The following is a 12,504-nucleotide window of genomic DNA, read 5'->3' on the forward strand; positions in this document are numbered from 1 at the left end:
GGACTTGGGTTCAGGTCATGATCTCATGGTTTGTGGGTTCGACCCCGAGTCAGGGCTCTTTGCTGACAGCTCAGAGGCTGGAGCCTGCTTCGGATTCTGTGTTTTCCTCTCTCTCTGCCCTCCCCTGCTCGCACTCTCTCTTTCTCTCAAAAATAAATAAACATTAGAAAAAAATTTAAAAGTATTAACATATATATTTCCAATTCATGCTTCAAGAAACTCAGGACTATTTGCATTCCTTTCTTAAGATGTTTATTTATTTTTGAGAGGGAGAGAGGGACAGAGCATGATTCAGGGAGGGGCAGAGAGAGAGGGAGACACATAGTACGAAGCAGGCTCCAGGCTCTGAGCTGTCAGCACAGAGCCCAACACAGGGCTCGAACTCGTGAACCGTGAGCTCATGACCTGAGCCAAAGTCATACGCTCAACCGACTGAGCCACCCAGGCGCCCAGGTCTATTTATACTCCTAACAACAGCATAGTATATGAACATTTGTTTCTCTCTTATTTTTTGCTTACATTTTCTGGAATTCCAAGGAAATTTAGAAATTATTTTAATTACTAGTGTGTAGTCATTCACTGTTTTCCACTCATTTCTTACAAAAATCACGAAACTAAGCAACACTATAAAATAAGGGACTGACCTAGTTCTATGTTACATTGTTTGAATTTGGTCTTTCTTCCAAAAATGAGTTTTCACAGAATTGTAAGTATATATAGGCAACTTAGCATCCTTTCATATAAATGTTTCTATAAAATGTTATAATGTGCCTACTTGACATTTTAAAGCTATAAAATATCCTTAAAGCGCCATAATGATTCAAAGTGTATATATCCTGTGGTTCGGTGAGCAGGGACTCTATTTTGAGTATTTGAGTTGTTTTCAACTTGATCAGAATTAACAGGTAGGGAGTATGAAGACTTTCCTCCTTCCTGCCGTGTGTTAGTGTTTCACACTGAACTGTGCTTTGCGCATCACTGGGAACAAAACCAGCCTCCATTATTGCTTCTGGATGCCAATTTTTGCAAAATTTTTCTTTGTATATGAATTAACATTTTACTCCCCCAGCTCTGTTTGGCAGTTTACTGTGATTACCTAAAAGGAGATAAAAAAAAAAATAAGGAGATATTGAAAATATAGTTATGTATTTGTATGCACATTTTAAACTTCTTAAATTATACAAACAGTACATGTTATATGCAGCAAGTTATGGAATAAAAATTAAAAAAAAATTAAAGGAACTTGTAATCACATCATGCAAAGATCATATAAAAAGAAAAAAAGAAAATTAAAAGAACTTGTAATCACATCATGCAAAGATAATGCTGTTAGTATAAGAATGTTAATATCTTTCCAGCTTTTTTCCTTTGAACATATATATACATTGTTCATATTACTTGCTTTTGTAACCCACAATATATATTGTGAATGTATTATCATGCCAATCTGCCAACTGGTACATACTTTTAGACAACTTCCTAGTATGTGACAGACACAGTGAGATGCAAATATAAGCAAAATACGATCGGGTCGTCAGGGAGCTTACAGGCCAAACTGGGGAGAGTGGGGAAAAACATAGGCTTCCTGAGCTCAATCTAGCACCCTTTCTTCTGGTTTATTCTCATTGCTAGGCTAAGCTTGCCACCTTAGCACTCTTATTTCTTTACTTTTTTTTTTTTTTTTTTAATAATCCTAGCAATTTTAAATCACAGTTTTCTTTAAATTACCTTTAGGTCACAGTGTCTTACTTGTTTACTTTTGACCCCCTACACAATGAAAAGTCGTGGTCACGATGCCTTTTATATTCAGTGAGCCCCAGTAGGACCCGGAAGACCACAGTTCCCAGAAGTTGTGGAAACAAGTCTTTCGCGGCAGGTGCCGCCAGCACGATGACAGCAGAAATGGAGCCTTTTGGGGCGCCAGGTGGCTCAGTCGGTTGAGCGTCTGACTTCAGCTCAGGTCATGATCTCAGGGTCCCTGAGTTCAAGCCCCACGTCAGGGTCTGTGCTGACAGCTCGGAGCCTGGAACCTGCTTCAGATTCTGTGTCTCCGTCTCTCTCTCTGCCCCTTCCTCACTCATGCTCTGTCTCTGTCTCTCCCTCTCTTTCTCTCTCTTGCTCTCAAAAATAAACATTAAAAAGAAGAAGAAGAAATGGAACTGTTTTTTTCGCAGCACCCCGGGAGCAAGACAGGGACTCTCTTGCGTTCACACAGGGCTTTCTGCTCCTTGTGCCATGACATGCGCAGACTTCCGTGAGGTGGGTGGCGCTCTCCAGGGAGGGAAGCTGAGGCTCAGAGAGGGAGTGATGTGACTGAGGCCCCGCCTACCAGAGACAGAGCAGGGCCAAGGTGAAGCCCGGGCTTTGTGATGCCAGCACAGTGCTCCTATGACTTACTCTTCCCTACTTCTATTGAAGGCATGGCTGACTTGGCTGAAAAATGAACAAGTCATAGATAGGCTGCTATTGTCTGTTCATCTCAAACGCATGCACGCACACACACACACACACACACACACACACACACACACCACTGAGACACACAGCTGAACACACATAAAAACAGGCAATCCCAACCAAAATGCTCCTGGGCATTCTGTAAGTGCTCCCACCCTGGAAGGATCTGCCTTGTCTTGTGGTCCTCGCACCATTGCTGGAGCCTGATTCATACTTAACTATTGTTTTGACCAGACCACCCACAGCAAAAGGCCATCTCCAGACAAGCCAGGATCTCTTCCACTGGGAGTTTCCAGCCCTGCATCACACACACACACACACACACACACACACACACACCCTGCAGGAGCGTGTTCTCCCCAGCAGGCGAGGGAGTCCCAGACAGCAGACTCCCAGAGAGCACCTCTGAAGAACAGGATCCAGAGCTAGGCTGTGAAGACAACCCTGGGTTGCTATAACACTCTAGAAAGCATTCCACATACACTAGAATAATATTAACACACACTATATATGTATTGTGCTTTGTGATTCCTGGGTTGTCTCCCCTGCATGAGCCCTGCATGAAGGATGTATTATTGATTACATTCAACAGGTGAAGATACTGGCCAGGGCCAGATTAGACACTAAGCAGCATAGCTTGGACCTAAACCCTGGTTCTTCTGACTCCACAACCCGTGTCTCCCCCACATCGTTCAGACATTGACCTCAATTTGTTACGTGATTCTTAATTCTCTCTGTGACTCGGGACATCAGTTTGGTGAGGCTCTCTATCCTTATTTACCAGGTGAGGAAATAGGCTCTAAGCAGTGAAGGCAGTTAGCCGTGGTCACTAGGAGACTTCTGGCTTCATGTCGGGTGCTCTCTCCTCATGTGGCCCTTGCTGTGGAGTAGCTCTGCGGAGGGCAGGAGACTGTGGACAGAGCAGCAAAAGCACAGATTCAGAGCAGACTGTGAGCTCCCTTGGAAGGTTGCAGGCAAATGTTTGGGGCACATTTGTGGAGAGCCGCCCCGGGGGGAGCCCAGCACCTGCGCAGCAGGCAGGTGTAATATATTTTGAGGTCAAGTCTGCCTCCTTTTAGGGGCTGTTGCCTGTGATCTTTCCTCTGATCTAGGCCAGGATGCCACTTTCTATTGACCAGGCATAGAGTCCTACTTTAGAATCCAACTGTTGTTCAGCAGTGTGGTTCCTTTTTTGAAGGAAATGTGAATAGAGCAAGATGGGGAGGAAGTTGGCTCGGGAGGACAAACACACAATGGCATTGTCCACTGTCTGTTCCTGGAAAGGGTTATAGGGTGTTTTACATTGGCTCTGGCCTTTTCCTTTCACGAAGTATAGAGCACAGTCAGACATCACACACTTCCTTTTATAGAGACAGGGGTAGAAGGGAACAGTTGGGAGACTGTTGCAGAAACCCGGCGGGACCTGATGGGGACTTAAAAGTGGCACTACCATCAGGAAGTAGATACAGATTGAAGAAAGTCTTCAGAGGAGGAATTAACCTCTAGTCTTAAGGACTAGATGGTGGAGAAAGGAAAGTGAAGGAGAGGAGTGTAGGATGACTTCTGGGCTACTAATTTGGGCATCTAGGCAGGAGAGCATGTTATGAACAGGGCTGAGGACCACGGAAGAAGGAGAAACTTCGGGGGGAATATGATGAGCTCATTTGTTATATGCTGAGGGTACATGTCTGGAGAACATTCTCATAAAGGTGACAAGAAGGGATGGTGCTCAGGAGAGAGGTCCTGTGACTCTACCCTACGAATTCACAGACATTGCTACAACCAACACTGGCCACTGCGGATCTAATAAGGAGGAATTAAAAGAGGGGCCTGGTATAGAGTGAGCTATGTTCATGGAATTCATCACGAATACAGGAAAGATCCTGAGTAGAAGCAGGTAGGTTTCCCTGATTCCCTACAGCCCATCATTTTCACGGATTGTTTGGTAGACGGTACCAATGTCACAATGGAAGTGTCATAATGGAATGCCATGAGCATATTGAGCTAGAAGGCCTGAATCTGGTGTTACAAATTATTAGTTGTGTGAACTGGGAAAAGCACTTACCTCTACCGGTCTTCCTTCCTTCTCTCCAAAAGGGTGGTTTGGTGAAACCGTCGTGTAAATTATGAGACTATTCATTGGTACATTATCAGTTTAATGTGTCATACCAATAAGCAACTAATTTTGTAACCGAAATTCAATGCTTACCAATTTGAGAAGCTAAAAAGTTAAGGAGGAAGTACTACCAGGCTGGAAAAACCCAGTGAATTTTTCAGACCAAATTATAGGAAACCATCAGAGCTCCAGTATCTTATAGTGATGTCTTTAGGGAAAGGAAGACACGGGACTGGAAGCCAGGGGATGTCCCACCATTCTTCTCGTCCCAACCCCCACATCACCAGCTATATGTAACTCTGTATACCCTTACGTCTCCCACGGGGTTTAGTTTGTCACCTTTTTGGGCACCAGCTGCTTAGCTTAGCATCACTCAATAAGTAATCACTTCAGCATTAACTCTTGAAGCTATAAAAGGGATATAGGGCATGGACTTCAATTTAATTACAAAAAATTGTTTATTGAGCTCCTTGGACTTTCCAGGCCCTGTGCTAAGTGACGGAGATAGAATGTTGAACCACACAGGCAAGGTCTCACCTTCCTAAAGCTTTTATTCTACCAAGTGTCAGAGCTAGAAGAGATCTCAGAGATTGTCTGGGTGGATATAAGGGGAGAAGAAAGCCAGGCTGGCAAATAGAAGCCAGAATTTGGAGTGATGATTCAGTCAGTCACACACAACCTGTGCAACCTTGGACAAGTTTATGTCACTGCAAGGTGAAAATGGTGATAAAAATAAGAACTACTTTCTTGATAGAATAGTGTAGAGCGGAAAAAATGGCAATGCATATTATAATTGGCGAAGTACCACGCAAATAGAAATGATCATTGAGATGGTTTACTTACAAAGAAAGGAAGGAAGAAAGAAGGCAAAAGGAGGGAAGGAAGAAAGGAAGAAAGGAGGGAAAGAAGGAAAGAAAGAAGGGATGCAAGGAGGAAGGAAGGGAGGAAAGAAGGAATACATTCAATGCGGACGTGAATATCTTGGAAAAATACTAAATGCCTATCAAATTCTTTCTTGGTTTTTCTACCCCCTCTCTATTCACACTGGTATCCTGTTACCAGATGGTGAAGCAGGGAAGATGGTAATATTGTTTTGTGTAATATAAGCCAACATTGCCATGAAAAAAGAAGGGATGTATTTTCTGCAGGCACATCCATTATGAAAAAAATTCCAAGACAAAGAACAACACAGAGGCACTGGAAGTTGTTGTTCTCATTCTTGTTTTCATTAACAGAGTACCTGAGTGGGTTTCCTGCAGTCTGATGCTTTAGAAAGCTTCTGCAGCCCAGTCACCAGGGCTGAGAATTCTGATGTGAACAGCCTAGAAGGATCAAAGAGTGAGAGGTGTGTGAAGATAATTAGAAGGTATAGAACAAACAATAGCATTTGTGTGAGGCGAGCGCAATAACCACTACACTACGGAAACTACAGTAACATTTGAGTTCACTCAAGTCAGCAGGTAGTAAATTCCTCACGCGGAAAAGGAAGAGTGATTGTTTCATGTGGCAACAAAAAAACCCAAACACACATGGATATACTGACAACAATTTTCTCCCATGCATCTGAAAAATAAAACGCATGCTTTTCCAATAAATAACTATGCCTTGTTTAGAATACTTTAGATCTAGAGAACATGGGCGTCAGCAAATTTAGAGTCCTATAACTCGATGTGCTTACATCTCTGGTCTCGAATTTCAGGAAAGAAAATATATAGGTGTGTTATTAAAAGAAAAAAGCAAGTGACATTTATTGAGTATATACTATGGGCCAGGCACTACATGCTGCGTTTTCCATATACACGGTCTCATTATCTCCTTAATTCTCACCCACATACTCTCTCCCATCTAGGCCTTTGGACATGGGAATCCCCACGCCCAGCACATTTTTCTGGATCCCTGTTGCTCCCTCAGTGTCACTTACCTCTCACCCCACTCTTCACCTGGATGCATCTTCCCCTTTGAGATTCAGCTTGGGCCCCAGTCTGCCTAGGTTTTCCCATGGCACGTTTCCTCAGTCTCCAGTACTTGCTCTGTGATGCATGACTGCAGACTGCAACAATGACCGCGATCTGCTTTCCTCGTTCAAGGGTAAGCTGTAAGAGGACCGGGGCCATGGCTTTTTCACTGCAATGAGGTGAGTGCATAGGGAGCTTCCTACCACACAGACTGCCTGGTTGAAAGACAAATGAATGAGTTATTGAGTGCGCTAAGTGTTATTAGCCCCCAGTTGTCAGGGAAGAAACATGAGGCTCGGAGAGGGTAAGTGGTCACACTGTAGCAGATGTTTGATCCAGCAGGCCCAGGATTTGAACCACGTTATCTGACTTGCTCTCACGGTTCTTATCAACCAGAGTGGGAGGACCCTAAAGTCTTGGTCCAGGTCTCTCTAGGCTTACTGTGTTGGTCTGTCGCAAGAAAGCACTACTGAAAGACAAAGGCCTTCAAGTGGGTAAGGCCAAGCCATGGTTCAAGGATTAGAAATTAGCCTTGAGCCCAGGAGCACCTCGAACCTCTGCTAAGGACAGAGTGTGAAGTGGAGAACATTCAGCATGGATTCCCTGAGTGTCTGCTGTGGGTTTCACCCATGTTCTAGGCTATGGGGAATTTGGAAGGTGGCACCAGATACATCCAGACCCTCAGGCTGCTTACCAGCTCTCCAAGGGTGCTGAAATTACACACACACACACACACACACACACACACACACACATACACACACACATATGGGTAAAATAACCTCCCATCAGAGGAGGCAGGTAAGTGGAAGAGACTGGCCCCGGCAGGAATCGAAAGGCCTACCTCTGCCGTTCTCTCCCCATGACCTTCGGAGAGTCACCTATTTCCCTCTTAGAATTTTAGTTGCCACATCTGCAAAATTTAGCAAATGGACCAGAATCAGAGAAGTTAGCAGGTCAGATGTGATTCTCAGGTTTGTTTTTGTCCTGCTTGTGTGTTAAGGACTGAATGGTGTCCTCCCCCAAAACTTGTATGTTGAAGTCCTAATCCTTTCTATCTCAGGACGTGACTTTATCTGGAGATGGGGTCTTTACGAAGACAATCGAGTTAAAATGAAATCATTAGGGTGGGTTCCAATGCGATATGCCTGGTGTCTGTATAAAACAGACATGCACACGGGGAGAACACCATGTGAGCTTGAAGATCACCATCTCTAAGCCAAAGAGGGAGGCCTGGGGCAGATCCCTCCCTCACAGCCCTCAAAACAAGCACCTCTGCCAGGACAGGTTGTTCAAGCTGTTGGTATGGCAGGTCTGGCAAACTAATATGTTGTTGTTGTTGTTGTTGTTGTTGTTGTTGTTGTTGTTGTTACTGGGATGCCTTTGGGTTTTTTGCTACATATTCCTCATCATTCTCTGTGTCCTCTCACCCAGCTGCTTGGCCCATTCACTTTATCAACTGGTTGTTTAGACATTTAGGTCCGACTTCCCTGGATGAGACCATCCCAAAGTTCTCTTTGAGGGCTCACATTTCATGACTATTGCCTGAAATCTTTAAAGACTGAAAAGCAAGGGTCACATTCCACAAGAAGCTCCTATTTCAGGACCTGGTAGACCAGTCTGCCTACGTACGCCCCAGCCTGTGGTATCTAATAATCCGTTCTCACGGGGAAAGGGGAAACCCTAATTTGTAGTATTTGCCAGTTTCCCACCATGGCCAGTGTCAAGCTTTCAACATGGACTCACTGAAAGCGGAGCTGAGAGGTGTGTGCCCTTGGCCTTGGGTGCTGGTAGGGGGACTCCCACATGCCACTGCCACAGCTCTCCCACCGCTGCAGTCAAGGCACGGAGCCCGTTGTACCTATGACCTAATGTCTGAGCCTTGTAAACCTCCTGAGCTGAACACCAGGAACCAAGGTCCTAATCTTCTTTTGATTCACTGGAGGATTTGGGATAAGCCTCTAGGCCTCAACAGCTATCATTTCTCAAATGAAAATGAACAAATTAGGGGCTTACAGGTGTGGTGGCTTGGCCTCTGCACCACTGAGTGTTGGGGGACAGGGGGGCAAGTAAACTAGGCCCCCGCACCCCTCTTCAACGAAAGGCACTTTGACTTTATATACTGTATATGTTGGGGATCGAGATCAGGTGTGTTTGGCAGGTAAAGGGGGGAGAGTTTTACGGCTTAGAAAAAAGAGGTGACTTTTGAGTTCCCTCCCGTTGAAATGTTTTGTGCCCCTCCATGCTTCCAGACCAAAACTCTCAGCCCCAGATTTTGAAAAAGAAGTGTTGAAAGGGGCAGTTAAGGGGAGAAGAACCAACAGGGTGACCAGTTTCAAAGAATAAGGCACTGATGGGGGGGAGATGGGATGGGGGCAGGCCATCTGGTGATGGGCCATGGTGGTGCTGTCTACTTCCTGGCCATGTTTCTTTCAGAAGGCTCCTCTGACAAGTTATAGGAAGGGAGGAATATTTTTACCTGCCCTTGGATGGCATCCAGGTCTGGGGTGGAAGGTGGCAGCTGTTTAACAGCCCACGGTAACACTGCACAGCAATCAGGGCAGGAAGTGAAGAAGGCTGCACCGCCGAGGTGGAATTGAGGTCAAGAGAATGCCATGGCTCAAAATTGAATTCAGTCTCCTGCCCCAACCGGATGTCCTCTATCACTGACTGGGGAATCTGGGAGAGCAGGGGTGGTTTTCTAAGGAGGAGAGTCCTTCGGAAAGCTGTGGCCTGTGTGTCAGAACAGGTCAAGAGCAAGACAGTGCCATCCTCGCTGTGCTTGGGGACTGCATGTCTGTTTTTGGAAGAGTTTTTGTTTGTTTGTTCGGTTGTTTACGTAGACTTCACACCCAGCCCAGGGCCCAGTGTGGGGCTGGAACTTAGGACCCTGAGATCATGATCTGAGCTGAAATCAAGAGTCCAATGCCTCACCGACTGGGCCACCCAAGGAAACTGCATTTCTGGTGGCAATGTGGAGGGAAGGCTGAGGGGAGGATCGCTGGGTCAGGGGGCCCAGGTAGCCAGTTACAGGGATTGTCCGGGGGATAGATCATACACACTTGCCTTAGTCAGAAACAGTGACACGAATGGAGTTTGTTCTCAGGGGAACACTTCATATGGGAGTATACCTTCTTCCTCAGGTATCCCTGAGTATACCCTCTTCTCTTTTGTTCATACTTCTAGCCTCTCTACTGTCCCTGTGAGATGGCCTCTGGGCTTGGCAGGGCTGATGGAGGGAAAGATAGCTTTCTCTTTCTCATTTCTTTCATGCTGTATTTATACTTGGGCATGGAACAGGGCTGAGTCAACATCACCGCCAGAAACCTTGGGCCACGGAATGGAAGTCACAGCTTCCACGTGGGCTTAACATTCATGTCAAGAAATAGAGACATTCAGAGAATTTCCATTTCTATCAAAAAGTACCCCGGTGGTTTGTGAAGGTAACGTTGGGATTCAAGTGCAGTCAGAGGATCTCAGGGCGGGAAGGAGACTTGGAGCGTGAATCTGGGTTACGGAAACTGTGTTGGCTCCACTGTTAAAATACATATCCAGAATCTAATCCCTTTGCCGCGATCCCTTCCTGAATTGTTGCAATCGCCTTCTACCTGGCCTCCTCAGCTTCTTCCCTTGAACTTCTCAGTATATTCGAAACTCCAAGGTGAGAATGACCTTTTTGAAATGTGCATGGAATCATTTTATTCCTCTGCTGAAATCCCTGCCTTGGTGTCCATTTCTCTCAGGGAGAAATTCCAGTCCTCAAAATAGCGTCCAAGGCCCGGCAGGACCTGGCTCTGATCGTGCTCCTATCCCTCTCCCCGGCCCCCGCCGGTCACCGTGCCTGGCCTCCAGGCTGTTCCTAGAGTAACTCGCTTGCTCTTCCCTGGCACACTGTTCTCACCTAGCTGCTCCCTTACCCCCGGCTCTCCTTCGGGTCTGCTCACCTTCTCAAGAAGCCCTTCTTCGACCACTGATATGTCAACCTTCAAGTCCCTCTTCCTCACCCCAAACCTGCAACATCTACCTCCTTTCTGCCGCTCTATGTGGTTCCGCATTAGATTTATAACACCTTCTAACTCCAAAGACACTCTTCATGTTTCTTGCCTTCTTTAATATCTGTTTCTTCCTGGAAGGACATGAGCTCTGCAAAGGCAGAAATCTTCCTCTCTTGTTCACTGAAGTATGTCTGCCTCATGGCGAACCTGGCTGAATCAAAGATGCGACTTTTCTTTTAAAATATCTTATTTGGCAGTCATTTCTAATTTATAAAAGGGCGACCACAATCGTGCAAAGGATTCAAACATCCGCTTCAGGGAGACAGGTTAACATTTTACCGCCATGTTTTCTGTAAGAATGCCCAATGATATCAATATTACCATTAATCATGGTAATAGTACCAAAATTCATATGTTGCAATCATACCCCCCAAGGTGAGGCCATTGGGAGGCGGGGCCTTTGGGAGGGGGTTAGGTCATGAGAGAGAAGCTCCCATCAATGACTGGCTTAGTGGTCTTGCAAATGAGGCTCCAGAGAGATCCACTGGGCCTTCCACTATGTGAGGACACAGCAAGAAGGCCATTAGCTGTCGACCAGAAAGTGGGCTCTCACCAGAACGCAGCCATGCTGGTGCCTTGATCTTGGACTTCCCAGCTGCCAGAACTGTGAGAAATGCAATTTTGTCCCTTTTAAGTCACCCAGTCTGTGGTATTTCGTTATGGAAGCCCAAACAGACTAAATCACATGTGTAGAATTCTCTAGGTCTGCAAAACTCTTTCTTTTTTCTTTTTTTTCTTTTTTTAGTGCATTGGCCTACTGGCCAAACTGCCCATCTCCAAGACCTGGAGCCCATAAACAGATGAGAAGAGTGAAGCTCATCAGGTTCAGGTGAGATCATGCTCAAGGTCACAGCGGTGGACAGGGCAACAGCAGAGCCCGGAGGAGAGCCGTTTTCTATCTCCCTAGCGGGCAGCATCTCTTGTGCCCAGTGCCTCCCAGAGACACCACATCTCACTCTCCTCTGCGCTTACTGTGCCGGCTGCTGGTCAAGAGTGACTCTCCTGAAGTGAAGATAGCAGCTGCCTCCTCCAGGCTGGGATACCCCCCGGACAGCTGAGAACAATGCCACAATGGGAGCGTGAGTCACTGCATTCTTGTCCTCTCCACCGCACGTGCTGCCTTCACTCAGTCCCTCTGCCCTGTGCCCACCGTGCCCATGTGGGGGTTGGGCTGCCAGCCTGGCGCTGACCGCGGGGTCCTCAGGCGCCCTCCAGCCTAGTGACTGAGATGCCATCTGGCACCCAACACAGCTGCGAGGCCTCTGCTCTGGCCCCAGGAAGCAGGACTACAGAAGCATGATGGAGGTCTGGGGAAGACTTCCTCCTTCTGGTCTAGCTTCTGTTGCTTCCTAGAGGGGACAGGGTCATGGTCCTCTCCAGGCCTCAGCTTCCCTGGCTGTAAAATGGAGAGAATAAATAGGTCGGAGACTATCACGATTTCTTGATCCTGAGCTGTCTCCACCCTAGCGAAGAGATTGGATTCTGGGGTCAGAAAACCTAAGTTTAAGGAGCTGTGTGACCTTGGATGAGTTGTAGAACCTCTCAGGCCTTCAGCTTTCTGATCTGGAAGTGAGAATTTAATAACAGCACCTCTTGTAGGCATGGTTGTGGGGATAAAAGAAGTATGGCGAGCAATTGATGTATAGTGGATATTCAATAAATGTTTCTTATTATTTTATTCTTACACTGAACATGGCTTCTCTACCCCATGTCCCTTGTCTGTTAACATCTTCCTGCCTGCCTGACAAAACCCTCCCCATTCCTCTTCTTCACTCACCTGAGGCACCCTCCTCTTGCCTTTCACAAGGTAACGACTCTATTAGGCTTAGTTTTCTTCCCTGGGAAGTCCTTGAGGGCAGGGAAGAGCCTGTCTCTCAGAAGTCTCTGGATCTCAGGATTTCAGACAGTGCCCAGCATCTAG

This window comes from Lynx canadensis, chromosome C2 (genome assembly GCF_007474595.2).
Source record: "Lynx canadensis isolate LIC74 chromosome C2, mLynCan4.pri.v2, whole genome shotgun sequence".
NCBI classification, from domain to species: Eukaryota; Metazoa; Chordata; class Mammalia; order Carnivora; family Felidae; genus Lynx; species Lynx canadensis.